The 17,289-nt window shown below is 41.1% G+C and overlaps 1 protein-coding gene across 1 annotated transcript in view; it reads left to right on the top strand.

Annotated features, from left to right (window-relative positions):
- The first annotated feature begins 751 nt into the window (after positions 1 to 751).
- The window catches only part of RAB11FIP5 (RAB11 family interacting protein 5), a 133,242-nt gene continuing 116,704 nt past the window's right edge, over positions 752 to 17,289 (top strand). The window contains exon 1 of the mRNA XM_063078771.1: positions 752 to 791. The gene's annotated coding sequence lies outside the window, so the exon portion shown is untranslated. The remainder of the gene's footprint in view (positions 792 to 17,289) is intronic.

Genomic DNA, 17,289 nt, shown 5'->3' with positions numbered 1-17,289 from the left:
CTTGGGCATGATAAACGTAACAATCAAAATAGAGATGAGCTCTGGAATGAGAGAAGGGATTAGGACTAGGGAGGGGCACTTGGGCTGTCAATGTTCTGTATTTTTTTTTTTTATTTCTTAACACAAAACAACTGTTAAATAAAATTATAGGAGGCCATTGTTCTGGACTACACTCCTGCACTAGGGCCAACAGACCAGACTAGAAATCAAAATTAGTCACTCTTACTAAGTTTCACATCACTTAGGTTTTGATCTGACCTTTCAAGAAGTCAGGAGAAAGAGATAACAGCCAATTTCCCAAACAGGCCAGTTTTAATCTTCAATAGATATGATAATGAAGTTCCCTCTGCTTTAATCTTTACACAAAAGAGATAACCTGAAGTAACCTGATGTTAACTAGTCATTTTTCAATTGTTCTTTCTTCCTGTCCCCACCTTACAAGGAAAGTAACTTTGAAATGACCAATCTACTTTTTGTCCTTTGTTTCTGCATTCTTTAGCTTTTTCCTGTCTATAAGATCAACCTCCTCTGCTAAGCTTATTGGACATTATTCCATTTTATGGAATGAAGTGTTGCTAGATTCTAGAATCGCAATAAAGCCAATTGAGATCGTTAACTAAATTTGTAATTTTGTTCTTTGACAGTTCTGGTGACCACAAAGGGACCTGAAGGAGTCTGCTGATGACCCCTGAGACCCCTTGAGGAATGCAGAAGGCACCACTAAGCCCCTCTTTTAGGGGACCACTGTCTTCCCCGTGCAGCCCTGAGAGTTGTGAGGTAGTCCCTCTCAGGTCTGAGCTCTGCTCTCTTTGCATTTGACCTCTGTGATCTCTTTGGCTTTTTGGTGTGGCATGGGTTAGTTTGTGCTGTGAGAGAGTGTTTGACCATGGGGCAAGACGGGCTGCAGTCTTAAAGGTAACAGACAGCAGTTGCAGTAAGTGGCTATCACTGCAGGGGCTGCGAACTCTAGCTTTTGGAATTCACAGGTATGCGGGTTTCTTTTTTATATTGTGCCCTTAGGTAAGAGAAACTGTAGGTGTTTGACTGGGTTAGACAAAAACTGGAAAATCACTGGCTAAGTTGGTGGAGGAGATCTCAGAGCCAAAGCTATCTCAGCTCTGAGAAAACCAAGATCGAACATAAGAATGGGATCCTAATTTCTAAAGATTTCAGTACTCTGCCTTCTGGTGTGTCTGTCTTTTTCATGTAGAAGAAAAAGAATTATGGCCCCAGAAACTGCAAATATTTACAAAAGTGACAATATTTTACTAAAAATAATTCAGAATTACAGTGGCTGTTATGTGGAACATACCAAAGCTTGATCCTTTCCGTCCTGTGAACTGCTATTGTGTTTTCCTTTTGTTTGGTTCTTTGTCCTGAGAACTTGGCTTGATTTTCTGTCTGTCAGGGGCACACAATTTATGTGTGTGGGGACACATGCAGGTCCCCAGCCAAAAGGTCGGGAGCCCCAAGAATATGGCTGAACAGAAATGGGGGTTGTACCCCATTTGCAGCAAGATGAACTGTTGCCAGCTCTCAAGGCTTTATCTAACTCTTTTTTTTGTCTGTTTTTGGGAGTGGCTCTCAGTCTGGGAAGGGCTAAAGCACATTTTAAAATAAGGGCACCTGAATTAGGCTCACCCAGAAGCTTCAAAATTTTGTGTTGCCTCTTTAAAGGGCTGTTCATAGAAGACCAAATGAAAAGCTTAAACTACTAATTGATGAGTGTAAGAAAATAATCTAAGTGATTCATTTTCAGAAATGACTTATCTGAGGGTGTTTTATTAAGATGGTAATTAATTACTAGCTGAAAGAAAGTGAGCTGAGATGCCAGGTATTGTTCAAGCTTTATTAAAGGAAGAAAATCTGCTGGGCTTGTAAGACTTGTGCACCATGCACAAATCCCACACGTCGGGATGGCTCACCTCACAAAGACCACGAGACAGAGACCGTTGCAGTCAAACAAGAGGAGTTTATTCCAGCATGCTGGGGTCGCTCAGTCTCCTGGACAGGAGCGGTCCCAAGCCCTTAACACAGGCGCTTTTTATACAATTTTTTTAGACAGACTTTTGCAACAGGATGAGTTGTATACTGCTTACTGGTTATCTGAGGTGACCTTTAGATTTATTGGTGGTCTTTAGCGGGCTGGCACACCGATAAGGAACAGTGTATTTCCCAATCATTTATCTTCCTGTGGTCAGGCCAGGTGGCCTCTAGATAAGGAACTGGTCCCTGGAACAGGGTGGTGGTTACTCCCTTCCTGGAATCTAGCATGCCTGGGCCCGCCTGGACTATGTTTGGCCTCTACATAACCCCTTAGAAGCTGTCTTACTTAAAATGGCATTAGTTATGTTTTCTCGTTTTTAGCAAGCATTAGTACAGAAGCAAATTGCGCATGTTAAAGTTATATTTTCCTCTACAGGCTGTGCTCAGAGTGGCACAGGGCCCATGGCTGCCCTGAAAATGGTGGACAGCCCCAACAATGGGTTTGCGAGAGTTTATATTAGCTTTTAGGTGCGAAATGTATGAGGGGAGGGACCATTAGGTTGATATAACTAGGTGGAGAACTGCACTGCTGGAAAGTTGTTTCTAAGTCAGGAGGCTTCTTGTAAAGGGAAGTGGGGAGGGGAGGGGAAGAGGTGGGTGGCACCATTTTGTAGTTGGGCTTGTCTAAGATGGTGCTGGTTATGTTGGAGATCTATTACTAGCCCCTCTTGTCTTATTTATTCCCTGGTGTTTCCTCCTTCACAGGGCTTGTCCTGAGCCCCCAGACAAAGGAATTCCTTGCAAGGGGATAATAAATCTTAGGCATCATTCAGGAAGATTGTGCATCCTGTAGTACTCAGCCAATGAGGAAGTGGGGGAGGGACTTGAGTACTAGGGAACAAATTGCTTGCTACAGCCCTTTTTCACAGTGCCTGTCCCATTCACAGACACCCGGACTTGCAAGGCTGTTATTAAAGTCTTGCTTCACTGTACGTCATGTCTCTGTGTGCATCCTTTGGCATTGGATGGGTGAGAGCATTTCTCATAATGAGAAGATTAAACCTACCAACCTTTTTGATTAATTACTATCCTAACCTGAAGACAAAGAGAAAGTTAGATAAAGTATTTATCAGAGTTAGGCCCTTCCAGATGAAGCAGGCATAGAAAATGCTTTTCTTCACCACATTCATTATAGGTCCCCATCCTGAAGTAAGTAGACTCTAATTAAGGAATAAGCTAAATTGAAAAGACTGTCTATGGAACTAAATCAGTCTCCAAAATACAACTTTCTGACGTCTAGTTGGCTATTTTGAAATTCTTTGTGAAAGAAATTTACATTTATAATGGAAATCTTTATTTGTAAAGGCATCTCCCTCCCAGCACCTAAACCACTAGAAACTTTTGCAATGGGGAAGACATCAATTTAAATATTACATGACAAATTTTACCCCTGTTTAAGTTGCTTTTTCTGTAAATTGTCCTAAGTGGGACTTTACATATGGCTTTCTTAGTTTGCTCAAATTGTCTGCCTTGTTTCATCTGGGAGTCATCCCTTCAGAAGTGTAAATTTGGGGGTGCCCAGCTAATGATTATTTGGGGCAATGGAAAAGGGAATTGAAGGACTGATAGTCTAAAGGGGAGAAAAACTATTTAAAAATTGGCAAATGAAGAATCATAATAAAAGCTATAAGATTAGCTTCTGTGTGTGTGTCCACATGTCTATATGTCTATATGTATTATGTATATATGATATTTCTCTACCAAAATATATAAAAGAGCTCTAGTTAATTGGCTATAAACAAAAAGTAATCACTTTAATCAAATACTTTATCAAAAAAAGAGAACCTAATTTAAATGCTCTTTAGTTCATGTGACTTAAGTAAATCTTAGGTAAATAAGATTAGCTTAATATTTTGGGGTTAATAATAATAATAAATAATATTTTGGGGTTGTGTCTTCAGTTTAGCAAAACACATGTGTATTTAACCTCACGGTCTTGCTTAGGTGGCAATTGCCTAACATCTGCATGCTGTAAAATAAAATTGGTTAACAGGAAAATAAAAGTTGAGGTAATAGTTTTGTTCTATGTCTCATGGAATTTTGATGAACGGTTCAAGCATAGTTGTTAAAAATAAGAAAATTAAGCACAGATGTTTATAAACGAACTCTTCATAGGTTTTTTTGTTTGTCTGTTTTTGGCAACTGGCTGGTAAGGGGATCCTAACCTGTGGCCTTGGTGTTATAATTTCTGCTCTAACCAACTGAGCTAACAGGCCAGCCCCTCTTCATAGTTTTAAAAAGGCTTTTTGGTAATATGAAACTTTGAGGTGAAATTAACTAATAGATATTTATTAAATGTCCCGGTCTTTTAAACTACTGAAACATTAATTATTAAGCATGAGTTTAAAGTTTATATACATTAGCATCTGGTTTTTATTTTTTATTTATTTATTTTTTAGCATCTGGTTTTTATATAGTATAGAAAAGCTATATATATTTGGGTCTGTTAATAAGCATAAAAAATTGTTCTATGAGGAAGTACATGTCTCTAGAAATTATAAAATGTAGATTCATAAAATCTTTGTATGTGACAGTTCAGAATAGGTTACTTCCCATGGTGCTGATAACACCAAGGTCCACGGTTTGATCCTTGTTTACTGGCCAGCCACAAAATCAAACAACAATAACAAAAAATAGATTACTTACTACGTTTTCACAAATTTAAATTTACTTAGAGTTAAAAATTCTGATTAATATATGTAATTAGGGCCGGCCCGTGGCTCACTCGGGAGAGTGAGGTGCTGATAACAGCAAGGCCACAGGTTCGGATCCTATATAGGGATGGCCGGTTAGCTCACTGGCTGAGCGTGGTGCTGACAACACCAAGTCAAGGGTTAAGATCCCCTTACCGGTCATCTTTTAAAAAAAAAAAAAAAAAAAAAAAAATATATATATATATATATATATATATATATATATGTAATTAAAACTACTAAAAATAGGGAAACAATTCTGTATGCAAAGTGCATAAGAGAAGTAAGATGTATTGTAAAAAAAGAGCCATGCTGTCTAAATTCAAAGATTATTAAAAATTGTTTCAAAAAAAGAATTTAGGAAGAAAAGAGAAACACAATAGAAAGGAACCAGTAAGTAGGAGAGAGAGACGTGAAGAAAGGTATAGGTATAAAGATGTATTTTTGGCAAGGAAGGTTAAAAGGAAAAGGGAGTAAATTTTTGTCTTAAAGTAAAATGACTGATTATTTCAGAAACAGTATAGGACAAAACAGATTCTAAGCATGTCATGGAAATGTCTAAGTCATAATAATGGTTTGTAAAGGGTAAATTTATGAAAGGAATTTTCTGTGTGATCAAGTTGGCTATAATTAGAAGGAATTATTTTAAAGGTTTTTCTACAAATTGAGCATTAACGTCCAACGTACACTGATGCAAGGCTAGAGTTTGCTTCCCTATGTTGGAACAACAGGGTTTTTTTGAAGCACTGAACTACTCTTAATAGAAAATTGTGAGAGTTTTTTTTATCTTTTAGGTAACTGGTCTAGGAAACATTCTGTGTTTTGTGAAGACAATTTCTTGTGCTTTGTGCCTTTGAAATCTTTTGTCACTTTGGTTTTATTTTATGATGATTTATGATCTTACTTAATTGTTTTAAACCTTTGTTATCTGACAAACTTCCCAAAATCAAATTCTAAAAATTAAGTCTTTTGACTCAAAATAACTTTGAGATGTTTCAAGGGCCCTGGAACTTCTCAGAGGATCTATAAAAGAGAGGTATTAAAACTAATTGGGCTTATCTGATAGGTTAAATTATATGGGAAGCATTGTCAAAACAAGAAATGATGTTTGACTTTCTTTGAGTTATATAAATATGTCTTTAATATGTGTTCTAAATTTAATAAGGTTCCAAAAAATCTGATGTGTCTTTGTATAAATGCTATCAGTCATAATTTTGGTTTTTCATTTATTTATTTAGACAACTGGTGGGTACAGGGATCCAAACTTCTGCACTCTAACCAACTGAGCTAAACAGCCAGCCCCAATTTTGGTTATTTTAAATTGTTGCATGCCAGGCTAGCCTGTGGCTCACTCGGGAGAGTGAGGTGCTGATAACACCAAGGCCATGGCTTCGGATCCCTATATAGGGATGGCCGGTTCGCTCACTGGGTGAGCATGGTGCTGACAACACCAAGTCAAGGGTTAAGATCCCCTTACTGGTCATCTTTGAAAAATAAATAAATAAATAAATAAATAAAATAAAAATAAAAATAAATTGTTGCATGCCACCGAAGTAACCAAATTGTCTTGTCATGACCTTTTAAGTCTTGCTGTCCACAGCTAATTGGTTTATTCTGATGCCTTTTCTCAAAGGTCTTTGAAAGCAATTATAGTTCTAAAGTGTTGTGTCATCAAAGAGGTTCATGGAAAGAATGAAAAGAACTCTGACAAGTACAGGTTTCTAATAACTTTAAGTTCATACAGTTGGACTTAATTTCCAAAATTCTAATGAAGAAACTGATGGGTTTGTGAAACTGCTAACCAAGGTCAAACAGAGTAAAAATTGATTGCATGAGCCTGAATGAACTGATGAAGAGTTATGGGGTTTTACAGCTTCTTTATCTTGAACCATTGCTAGTTCTTTTTAATGTTTCGTTTTCCAGATTTAAGAAAATTTTCTAAGCTATAGCAATTTGGTAAAGTATACTTTTCTAAGCAGAAATTAAAACATTTACTTTTCCTCTTTACCTGATCCCTCCAGAATTTGGAAACTATTTGTGATTATTACTATTTTTATGGCCATATGGTTATTTTCATAAGTTCAATAAGAATCTGTTCTCTTTAACAGGATAGAATTGGAAACATTGCTTATATTACCAAGATTTTGATTGAAATGTTATATTTGACAATGTGCATAGAAGGCCTGGCTTCAAGGGTGTCCAACCTTCCAGTGAGTAAGTAAAAAGTACTCACTTCTGGGCAGGCCAGGAACCTTGAGGTAATCAGATATAGCAAAAAGTCTAATGCCTGACTTCCTTTGGCTTCCTAGCATCCAGACTTTAAAAGTCTAATCTTATATTCCTTGACAAATTTCCAGCAAAACAAATTTAAAAGAACCTTATGTAGTTATTCCTGCTGGATTTATGTAAATAACCAGGCAAGATGGTCTTATCATGATTATCTTTGGTAAAAATGGAGGTGACTATAGGGGGGGGCGTTGTTTCAAAAGAAAACTATAATACATCTGTTATTAGATTGTAGGCCTGTTTACTGTTTTTGAGTTTTATTTGTCTAGCTGTAGATTGGACTGAACCCTGACTTCTTCTAGTTTTCTCTAATATCTAGCTACAACTCTGTAAGAACAAGTGTTAGGCACTTATGTTTTAGCTGATGTCTAAGACAGTGGCGGGCAGATGGGAGGAACACCCAAAATGGCTGCAGATAGTTTCAGGTCTCTAGAACAGCACGTTGTCGAGAATCACAAAAAACCCCTCCCCCTTCTTCCTCACCACCACATCCCCTTCCTGCGTGTGCAAATTTCTCCACCTATAGAAAAATCCCAACTCAGCTTCAAACCCCCGCTCGCTTCCCTCCGCTTCCTTCTCAGCCAATAGGAACAGTCCAGCTCAGCCTGACTGGATGTAAAAGGCCCACCCCAACTCTCGCTGCTGCTGCTCCCACTTACGAGAGGGCAGCCCCACTTCTTCATTTTGCCTGCCTAATACACTTTGGTTGAGTCCCTGTCTCCTGGTGTGTTTTATTTCACGCTCAGGCTGGGGTTTTTCCTTTCCACAAGAACTGCTCTGTTCCTGAAGACCTATAAGCCAAAGCTGTACAACTCAATGTAGATTTCAAGGGACAAGTCTTACGCCTAATGCCATAAACAGAGACATTTAAACTACAAACCAGGATAAGAAGTTGCTGACTTCATGTTGCGGACAGCTTTTTTTTTTTTTTTTTGCCCAAGATCATCAGAACAAGAATTCTTACCATAATGAAACTCTTGCCTCTCTTTATTTATTTTTAATTAATTATTTTTTGGTTTTGGTTTTTCCTTATTTACGCCTTCCTCTTTCATTTGGAGGATGCTATAGTTAAAATTTCAGAATCAGGAGCCATTATGGGTAACTTGCAAACTTTCACTTCCTGCTTCAGCCCAGTCACGGGATGCTAGATTACCTACTAACTAAACAGGGAGCACATGGATAAATACATTGGGTATTATAGAGACTTAGTTACAAAAAAGATTAATAAACAGTCTTCTTAGTAATGAAAAGGCTATGAGGTTAAAACAAGTAGACTCCTCATTTGCCTGTTTGATTTTGGTTGGTTTGGTTCATGGGGACCCTGTCTAAGGAGCATACTCCAAACTCTTGTTATTATCCTCCTGATAGTAATAATAGTAACCTTCCTGTTGTGCTGTTTTTTATTTATTTTTTTGTTGGCTGGCCAGTAGAGGGATCTGAACCCCTGACCTTGGTGTTACAAGGCTGTGTTCTAACTAACTGAGCTAACCAGGCAGCCCCCAAATGTATAGTATGTAGGGTTTTGTGTATATAATTCTGTAGAAAGATTTGTTCTTCATATATATATATATATACACACACACACACACATATACACACTTTTTTTTTTTTCAGCTGGCCGGTATGGGGCTCTGAACACATGACCTTGGTGTTACTAGCACCACACTCTCCCAAGTGAGCTAAATGGCCAGCTTGTTGTGCTCTATTCTCTCAAAAGTTTTATTTATTTTTCCTTTTTTATTTTATTTTATTTTGTCGATATACAATGTGGTTGATTATTGTGGCCCATTACCGAAAACTCCCTCCCTCCTCCCTCTCCCCCCTCCCACCCAACAATGTCCTTTCTGTATGCTTGTCATGTCAACTTCAAGGAATTGTAATTGTTATGTCTTCTTCTCCCCCCCGGTTTTTTTTTTCTTTTGTGTGTGTGTGTGAATTTATTTATTTATTTTTATCTCCCACCAATAAGTGAGAACATGTGGTATTTCTCTTTCTGTGCCTGACTTGTTTCACTTAATATAATTCTCTCAAGGTCCATCCATGTTGTTGCAAATGGCAGTATTTCATTCTTTTTTACAGCTGAGTAGTATTCCATTGTGTAGATATACCACATTTTCTGTATCCACTCATCCGATGATGGACATTTGGGCTGGTTCCAACTCTTGGCTATTGTAAAGAGTGCTGTGATAAACATTGGGCAACAGGTATACCTTCGATTTGATGATTTCCATTCCTCTGGGTATATTCCCAGCAGAGGGATAGCTGGGTCATATGGTAGATCTATCTGCAATTGTTTGAGGAACCTCCATACCATTTTCCATAGAGGCTGCACCATTTTGCAGTCCCACCAACAATGTATGAGAGTTCCTTTTTCTCCGCAACCTCGTCAGCATTTATCATTCACAGTCTTTTGGATTTTAGCCATCCTAACTGGGGTGAGATGGTATCTCAGTGTGGTTTTGATTTGCATTTCCCGGATGCTAGTGATGTTGAGCATTTTTTCATATGTCTGTTGGCCATTTGTATATCTTCCTTAGAGAAATGCCTACTTAGCTCTTTTGCCCATTTTTTAATTGGGTTGCTTTTTTTTTTTTTTCCTTGTAAAGTTGTTTGAGTTCCTTGTATATTCTGGATATTAATCCTTTGTCAGATGTATATTTTGCAAATATTTTCTCCCACTCTGTTGGTTGTCTTTTAACTCTGTTAATTGTTTCTTTTGTTGTGCAGAAGCTCTTTATTCTCTCAAAAGTTTTAAATGTTTTGTGCAGCCATCTATCAAAAGTCAAATGGTCTAACAGGCTGGAACAACTAAAATGCAAAGAAATGCATGATAACGTGAGAACACCTTAACCCATGAATAGAATGAATGATGAGCTGAGACCAAGAACCCAGAATGATGGTAACTGAAAGTGGCACTAATGCCCTTAGTTTTGGTAACAATCTCACCTAGGTGAGAGCCTTACCCAAAAGGGAGAACTGTTAGATAAAAATGATCAAAGGCCATTGTTTTCAGCTAAGTTCTTGTACTAAGCCTGAACAGACGAGACTAAAAATCAAAATAGAGTCACTCCTGCTAAGTTTCATGTTACTTAGGTTGTGATCTGATCTTCCAAGAAGTTGGGAGAAAGAGATAACAGCCAATTTCCCAAACAGGCCAGTTTTGATCTTCAATAGGTATGATAATGAAGTTTCCTCTGCTTTAATCCTTACATGAAAGAAGTATCCTGAAGTAACCTGATATTAACTAGTCAGTTATTTTTCAATTGTTCTGTATTCCTGTCCCCACCTTGCAAACTTTATTTATTATTTAACCTCCTGTCCCCACCTTACAAGGAAAGTAACTTTGAAATGACCAACCTACTTTTTGTTCTTTGTTTTTGCTTATTTCAGCTTTTTCCTATCTATAAAATCAACCTACCCTGCTTGGCTTATTGGCACACTTATTCTGTTTTGTGAAATTGTGAGAAATGCCCTCACCCGTCCAATGCCAAAGGACGGACACAGAGTCATGAGGTACAGCGAAGTGAGACTTTAATTACAGCCTTGCAAGTCCAGGTGTCTGTGAATGAGACAGGCACACAGAAAAGGGTTGTAGCAAGCAACTTATTCCCTAGTTTGCAAATCCCTCACCCCACTTCCTCATTGGCTGAATACTATGGGGTGCACAATCTGAACAATGCCTAAAATTTGTTATTCCCTTGCAAGGAATTCCTTTGGGGGCTCAGGACAAGCCCATGAAAAAGGCCCACTAAAGCCCTGTGAAGGGAGAAACACCGGGGAATGAAGAAAATGAAAGGAGTTAGCAACTAATTACCATCTCAAGGAGAGCCTTATCTGTTCAGCCACCCTTTGGGAAAATGAAAACAAAAGGGGCTAGTAACTAATTACCATCTCAATAAAATACCCTTAGATAAATCATTTCTGAAAATGAATCACTTAGATTATTATCTTACAAAATGAAGTGTTGTCCAATTCTAGAATCACAATAAATAAAGCCAATTGAGACCTTTAAATTTGTTGTAATTTTGTCCTTTGACAATATGATAAATGGTATTTTTGACTATTCAATTTCCTAGATTAAAAAGGTTGATAATATCCAGTGTTGGTGAAAATGTAGGGAAATAGGCATTCTCATATACTCATATTACAGATAAGCATGTAAATTATTTTCATTTTCAGGGAAAATAATTTGCAATGACTACTAAAATGTTAAAATACTCCTTCTTGAGGATTCCTACATAAATATGTAAATTATAGCACCTTTTGTTGTATCAAAATCCTGGAGACAACTGAAGCATTCCCTAGATCCCTAGTGCCTAGATGCAATCGAGAATTTTCTGATTACATTATTTTTGGCACTCTCCTTGGAGCAGTTTAACTTTTCTCACTTAATTGTGGAAATTCCTCCAAGCCATTGGCTTAGATCTAATTCATGCCTTTTAATTGCTGCATAATGTTCCACAGTATGGGTGGGCCACAATTTATGCAACCCTTCCTCTGTTGAAGGGCTTTCAGGTTGTTTCCAGCTTCTGTCCCCACCAACAGAACTGGCAATAAACATTATTTTATTTATTTATTTTTAAAGATGACCGGTAAGGGGATCTTAACCCTTGACTTGGTGTTGTCAGCACCATGCTCACCCAGTGAGCTAACCGGCCATCCCTATATAGGATCCGAACCTGTGGCCTTGGTGTTATCAGCACCACACTCTCCCAAGTGAGCCACGGGCTGGCCCTAAACATTATTTTAAATATATGTTGGGCACTGGTGCTTTTATTTATTTCTGTACAAAAAGATCCATGAATAGTATTAATGGACAGAAGCTTACATGAGTTTATGAAAGAAAGTGAGCCAAGATGCCAGGTACCGTTCAAGCTTTATTAAAGGAAAAGAATCTGCTGGGCCGTACTCAAAATGGAGGACAGCCCGGGGCTGCCCTGAAAATGGGGGACAGCACCAGGTGTGGGAGTGGTAGAGCTTATATAGTGCGCCAAGGGCTGGCTGATACCGTCAGGGAGGGGCATTATGCTATTATGCTAATGTAGATCGGGGTGGAGAACTGCATCCTTGTGGAAGCAAAAGGGGTTTCTGTTTAAGTCAGGAGGCTTCTCGTAAAGGGAAGGGGGAGGGGAGAGGAGGAGGTGGCAGCGCCATTCTGTACTTGGACTTGTCTAGAGTGGCGCTGGTTATGGTGCAGATCTATGCGTTTATATTTTTAAATTGAGATAGCTATTGCCATACTGATTTCCAAAACACTGTAACAATTCACATGGCTCTTGTTGCCTGCTCTGTCCTCAGTGCCTAGCACAGTTCCAGGGACTCTCACTCCCTTTTTGTGCTGGAGAACTGGGTAGAGAGGAGGAGAAGAAGGGGAAAATGGTGATAATAATAAGTGGTAAGATTTACAGATCATGTACGCTTTGCACTTGGATAATCTCACTTAGATAGAGAATGAGTTTTTTCAGGGTTGAGGGAAGGATAGCTGTAGTCACCAATGTTTTAAGCCGTAGTCAAGATTTTAGAACCACCGGGGAACTAGGAAGTTGGGGAAGATGTTTTGGGAGGTCCCTTTGCTGCCCTTTTCTCCCAGACCCTCATGAATCATCGTCCCTTTTCTCCTTCTCACCCTCCCTTTTGCAGGGTCTCTCTTCATCTCTCTTTCTTTCTTTCCCTCTCTCTTCCCTCCCTCCCTCCCTCCTTTCTCTCTTTCTCTCTCCTCTCTCTCTTTCTTTCCTTCTTTCTCATCTTTCCAGAAGGGTTTTTCATCAGGAAGGAAGGTGCTAAATGGTGAACATGCAGATCTTTGGAGCCGGGTAGAGGGCCCAGAGCATCAGGCCTCAAGTCAGGGCCAGCCTGCAGGGTGAGAGGGCCTGAGGGCTGCCTTGGGAAAGTCCACACCTCCTCCCCTGGCTTGGCTGTCTCAGCTCCAACCCACACCTGCTCCTCCCGTCCTCTGCCCCTCCTGTGTCACCTGCACCTGACAGGCCAAGAGCAAACAAATTCGTTTGTTTGTTCCTCCCTCCCCGGAATGCACAGTGACACAGAAGAGGTGCTATATATGCTAATACATATTGCACTTTGCAGTTACCTAGTGTTTCCTTTTTCTTATGTATGCTGCTTCTAAGACTTTCTCTGAAATCCTATGCTCTTCAATTAGACCGAAGTCAGCAAACATTTATTTGTTTGAAGCGTAGCCTATGTGTTGGGTTTTATGAGAGGTACAAAGAGCAATGCAAAAAAGTTTCTGCCTAATGGAAACTCACAGTCATGTGACGGGTGGGGTAAAGGGTCAGAAGAGACTTATGCACAACTAATGCAGAAGGGGCAGATTCTATGGAAGTGTGAAGGACAGAGAGATCAGTGATAATGTCACAGGTCCAGGAAGGCTCGTTAGAAGAGACTGTCCTCTGCAAATACTCCCAAAGTGAGGGAAACCTTCCAAGACATGGGAGTGAGTGTAGGAGAAGACATAAGGGCTAGTATGGACCCCCCTGGGAACTCTGCCTTTAAGGATGGGCAAAGACAGGGAGAAGGACTTGTCAGAAAGGAAGGCTGAGGACAAGGGCAAATAACCCTCGTGCAGTTAGACTAGTACGTTTTCTATCCATTTGGAGCACTTCAGAGCTGGTTGGGACCTTAGCAGTAAACTACTCAAAGCCCTTTCTTATACTGAAAAGGAAAGACTGAGGACCCACTAGGTGAGGAATGATTTACCCAAAAGGCAAAATTTGGTCCAGGACTGAATTTCCAGCTCACTCTATCCATACCCCTGCAACAACCCAAGACTCAGGTCAGCACCTTATTGATATTTTTATCCACTGGCCATACCTACACACCACACACATTTCTGAGTTGAATTCTTTCTCCCCTATTTCTTCAGTTTCTGAAGAAAGCGACAAAGAAAGGGGATGGGCCTCCACTGAACCCCTGCTATGCAGGGACTGTGCAGGGTACACACTTCCTGCTATCTTATTGATTCCCACAATCATGCCGTCCTTCCCATTTTACAGGTAGCAGAACTGGACCTTGGACAGCTAAGTGATTTGTTTTACAGCTAGTGAGCTAACAGAATTCAAACCCAGGTTTGTCTGTCTGACTCTAAATCCCACAATGAGAGTCCATTTAATTAGTTGAAATTGAGTTGAATTAAATTGATTTCTCCTCTGTGCCCACATCCCTTCCAAGGGAAAGAGGTATTTTTTTCCTCTGGGGATGAGCAGGAGATAGAGCTGTGGTAGAAGAGTATGTGTAAAAGACAGTAAGTCCTTTTAAGGGCTAACTAGTTTGTTAGCCCTTAACTAACTCATAACTGACTAAATGAGTTAACTCATAACTGACTGAACTTCCAGCACCAGTGGAAGAGGTGAACAAATTCTTTTTTAAAAAATCACCACCTATCTTAGGCTTGAGCTCATCTCTCAGGAACGTCACTATGTGAACCTGGTCTAGGGTCAGGGGCATTGTTGAAATGGACAGATACAAGAGAATTGGGGCAGGGGTGCTGGCCGGTTAGCTCAGTTTGCTAGAGCTCAGCCTCATAACACCAAGATCATGGGTTCCGGTCCCTGTACTGGCCAGCCACCAAAAATATAAGAGAGAGTGGGTTATGATGTGTGTGACCTCTCCAAGTGCCTTGTAAGCAGATGGAGTTAGGGGAGAGGATGAGAGAACCACTTAGAAGTTTCTGTGCTCGGAAAAATATAGAGATGGTGGTGGTGGTGGTGGTGATGGTGGTGATGATGATGGTGTGTGTGAGTGTGTGTGTGTCTTGTAGGTAGATGTCTAGTCATATGGGGAAAGGGAGGAGGGTCTTGTCACAGGCCCTGCATACCAGCCCAGACCTCTTCCCCTGGTAAGCTTTTTAGGCCTCTTCTATGAGTGGGCTTCTAGGGTTGTCACCACACCTGTGCCACCCCCTACTAAGGCTGGGAGGTTGAGTGCAAGAGGAGGGCAGGTTGGGAGAGAATTGGTGGGGGAAGGGCGCTGGCAGTCCTGGGAAGCCTCATTATCCAGGCCAGGTGCAGAGGCTGGGCCTTGCCACCCACTGGGGTCTCAGAGTGGGATGGAGGCTCTGGCTGCTATTTGTTCAGCACCAAACTGAGGTTCCTGTTAGGAAGTTTGTGTCCAGACTGGCTTATTTGCTGTTCACACCTGTGTGGAAAGCTGCCCCCTGGGGTCCTGGCTTCAAACAGAGGTGGGTGTGGGAACTCAGAATCCAGAGAGTAATCGGGGAAAGTCAATGTCTACAAGCTTCTGAGGAGGAGAGGGGAGGGTTGGACCCACTGGAAGCTGCATGTGATTGTGAAGGACTAAGCCCCGGCACCCCCTTTTTCCAGAGAAAAGCCATATGGGGGCTCATCCAATGAGGACTCCTGAGTCAGAAAGGGTAGGAGTTTGGCTTCCTCACTTACCAGGAAGACTCCCTTGCAAGGAACAAATTATCCTGATGCCAGCGTCCTACATCGGAGATGTGGTCTGGGTATGGCTGGGGTGTCCAGAGCTTGAAAAAACTTCCTGGGTGATTCCATTGTACAGCTGCTCTAGAGGATCCCAGCTCCCCCAACATCAGTGTACACATGATCCGCAGGGGTCTGGTTCAATTGTAGCTCCCGACTCAGTAGGTCTGGGTAGGGCCTTCAAGTCTGCATTCTAACATGCTCCTAGGGGATGCTAGTGTTGCTGGTCTGGGAACCATACATTGAATAGCAAGGCTCTATCCCTGCTTTGGATGCCTCGTTCCAGTTGTCCTCACTGCTCAAAGGGAACGGGGCAGAGCCATGTCCCCACACTTCCCGCACTTGTTCACCTAGCCTACCTTTTCCCCACCACCTTACTTAGTAAAGTGATCAACTGACCTTGCAGCCCCTCTGACTGAGGCCAGTCCTCTAGGCCTTCTTGGGGTCTAAGTGGATCAAACAGGTCCCTGACCCTGGTTGAAACACACCAATTCAACTAGGTCCAGCTGGGGAGTGTGGCAGAGTCAGGGAGAGGGCAAGAACAAAATAGCAGGCACATCCTTCTCTTGTCCTCTTGTGAACTAAGGCATGTTGAGCAGATAGGACATAAACTGTGTGGTAGGTGTGCTTCCAAAGATGACCACAATAATACCTTCCTTCCCACATGCTCTGTTGCAAAATGGTCTTACCATTTCCCTATCACCTCTTTTAGATCTGGGCTAGTCCTATGACTTGGTCAACAGAATGTGGAGAAAGTGACTCTGTGTAACTTCTGAGGCTGGCCCTTATGATCTCAGGCTTTCCTTCACTGTTTGGGATGTTCATTCTTGGGATCCAGCTGCCACGTGAAAAAGCCCAAGCTAGTCATGTGGGGAGAGAAAGAGAGAGAGAGAGAGGCCCCAGCCTCCCACCCAACCCTGCCAAGACCCTAGATTTGTGAATAAAGCTATCCAGGATATTTCAGTACCAGCCACCATCTGACTGCAACCAAGACCAGCTACATAATTTTTGGAGCCCAGTGCAAAATGAAAATACAGGGTCCATTGTTCAAAAATTATATAGAATTTCAAGATGGCAACAGTAAGCATTAAACTAACAGCAGGTTTCCTCCTACTGTGGGGCCTTGTGTGACTGCACGGGTTGCTTGCCCATGAAGCTGGCCCTGACTGCAACCTTATAAGATATCCCAGCTGACACCTGTGAAACAGAAGAACATTCCAGCTGAGTCCTGCCCAAATTCCTGACCCCCAGAATTGTGAACAAATAAGATAGTTGTTTTAAACCACAAAGTTTTGGGGTGGTTTGTTACGCCACAGCAGATAACCAAAACACATTGCATAGTCTGACTCTTTCATAGAATGGGAGATGCTTGACATGAGGCCCTGCCAGGTCGATGACTTGGGAATCTCATGGGCTAAGGCCAATACCAGGCTGTTAGTAGAGGATAATGCTTGTTCACTAAATCTCTAGATCTGTGAAGATGACAACAGTTCACAGACTACAACAGAGTCAAGAACTACTTATAATTCAGTGTTTGAAGGTATGCATTTCCCAGAATATGCTGACCTAATTGAAATTAGGAATGTAGGAATATGACCCCTTTTGCTTTGCCTTCTCCCTGGGGCAGGCAGCATGGAGGAGCCAAGGAAGAAAGGTCTTTGGAGTCAGAGACAGCATTACATCTGGCTTGTGTGCATTCACGTAGCAAGAGTTTGGGAGCCTCACTCCTCATCTGTCCCTATCGTGCTCCCCCTGCAGCTTTTCCCACCCCAGGAAATGGCAATGTTATTCTGCCAGCTGCTCAGTGG

Source organism: Cynocephalus volans, chromosome 14 (genome assembly GCF_027409185.1).
Source record: "Cynocephalus volans isolate mCynVol1 chromosome 14, mCynVol1.pri, whole genome shotgun sequence".
Lineage (NCBI taxonomy): Eukaryota > Metazoa > Chordata > Mammalia > Dermoptera > Cynocephalidae > Cynocephalus > Cynocephalus volans.
The sequence above is the reverse complement of the archived record's forward strand: the minus strand, read 5'-3'. Positions and strand labels throughout refer to the sequence as shown.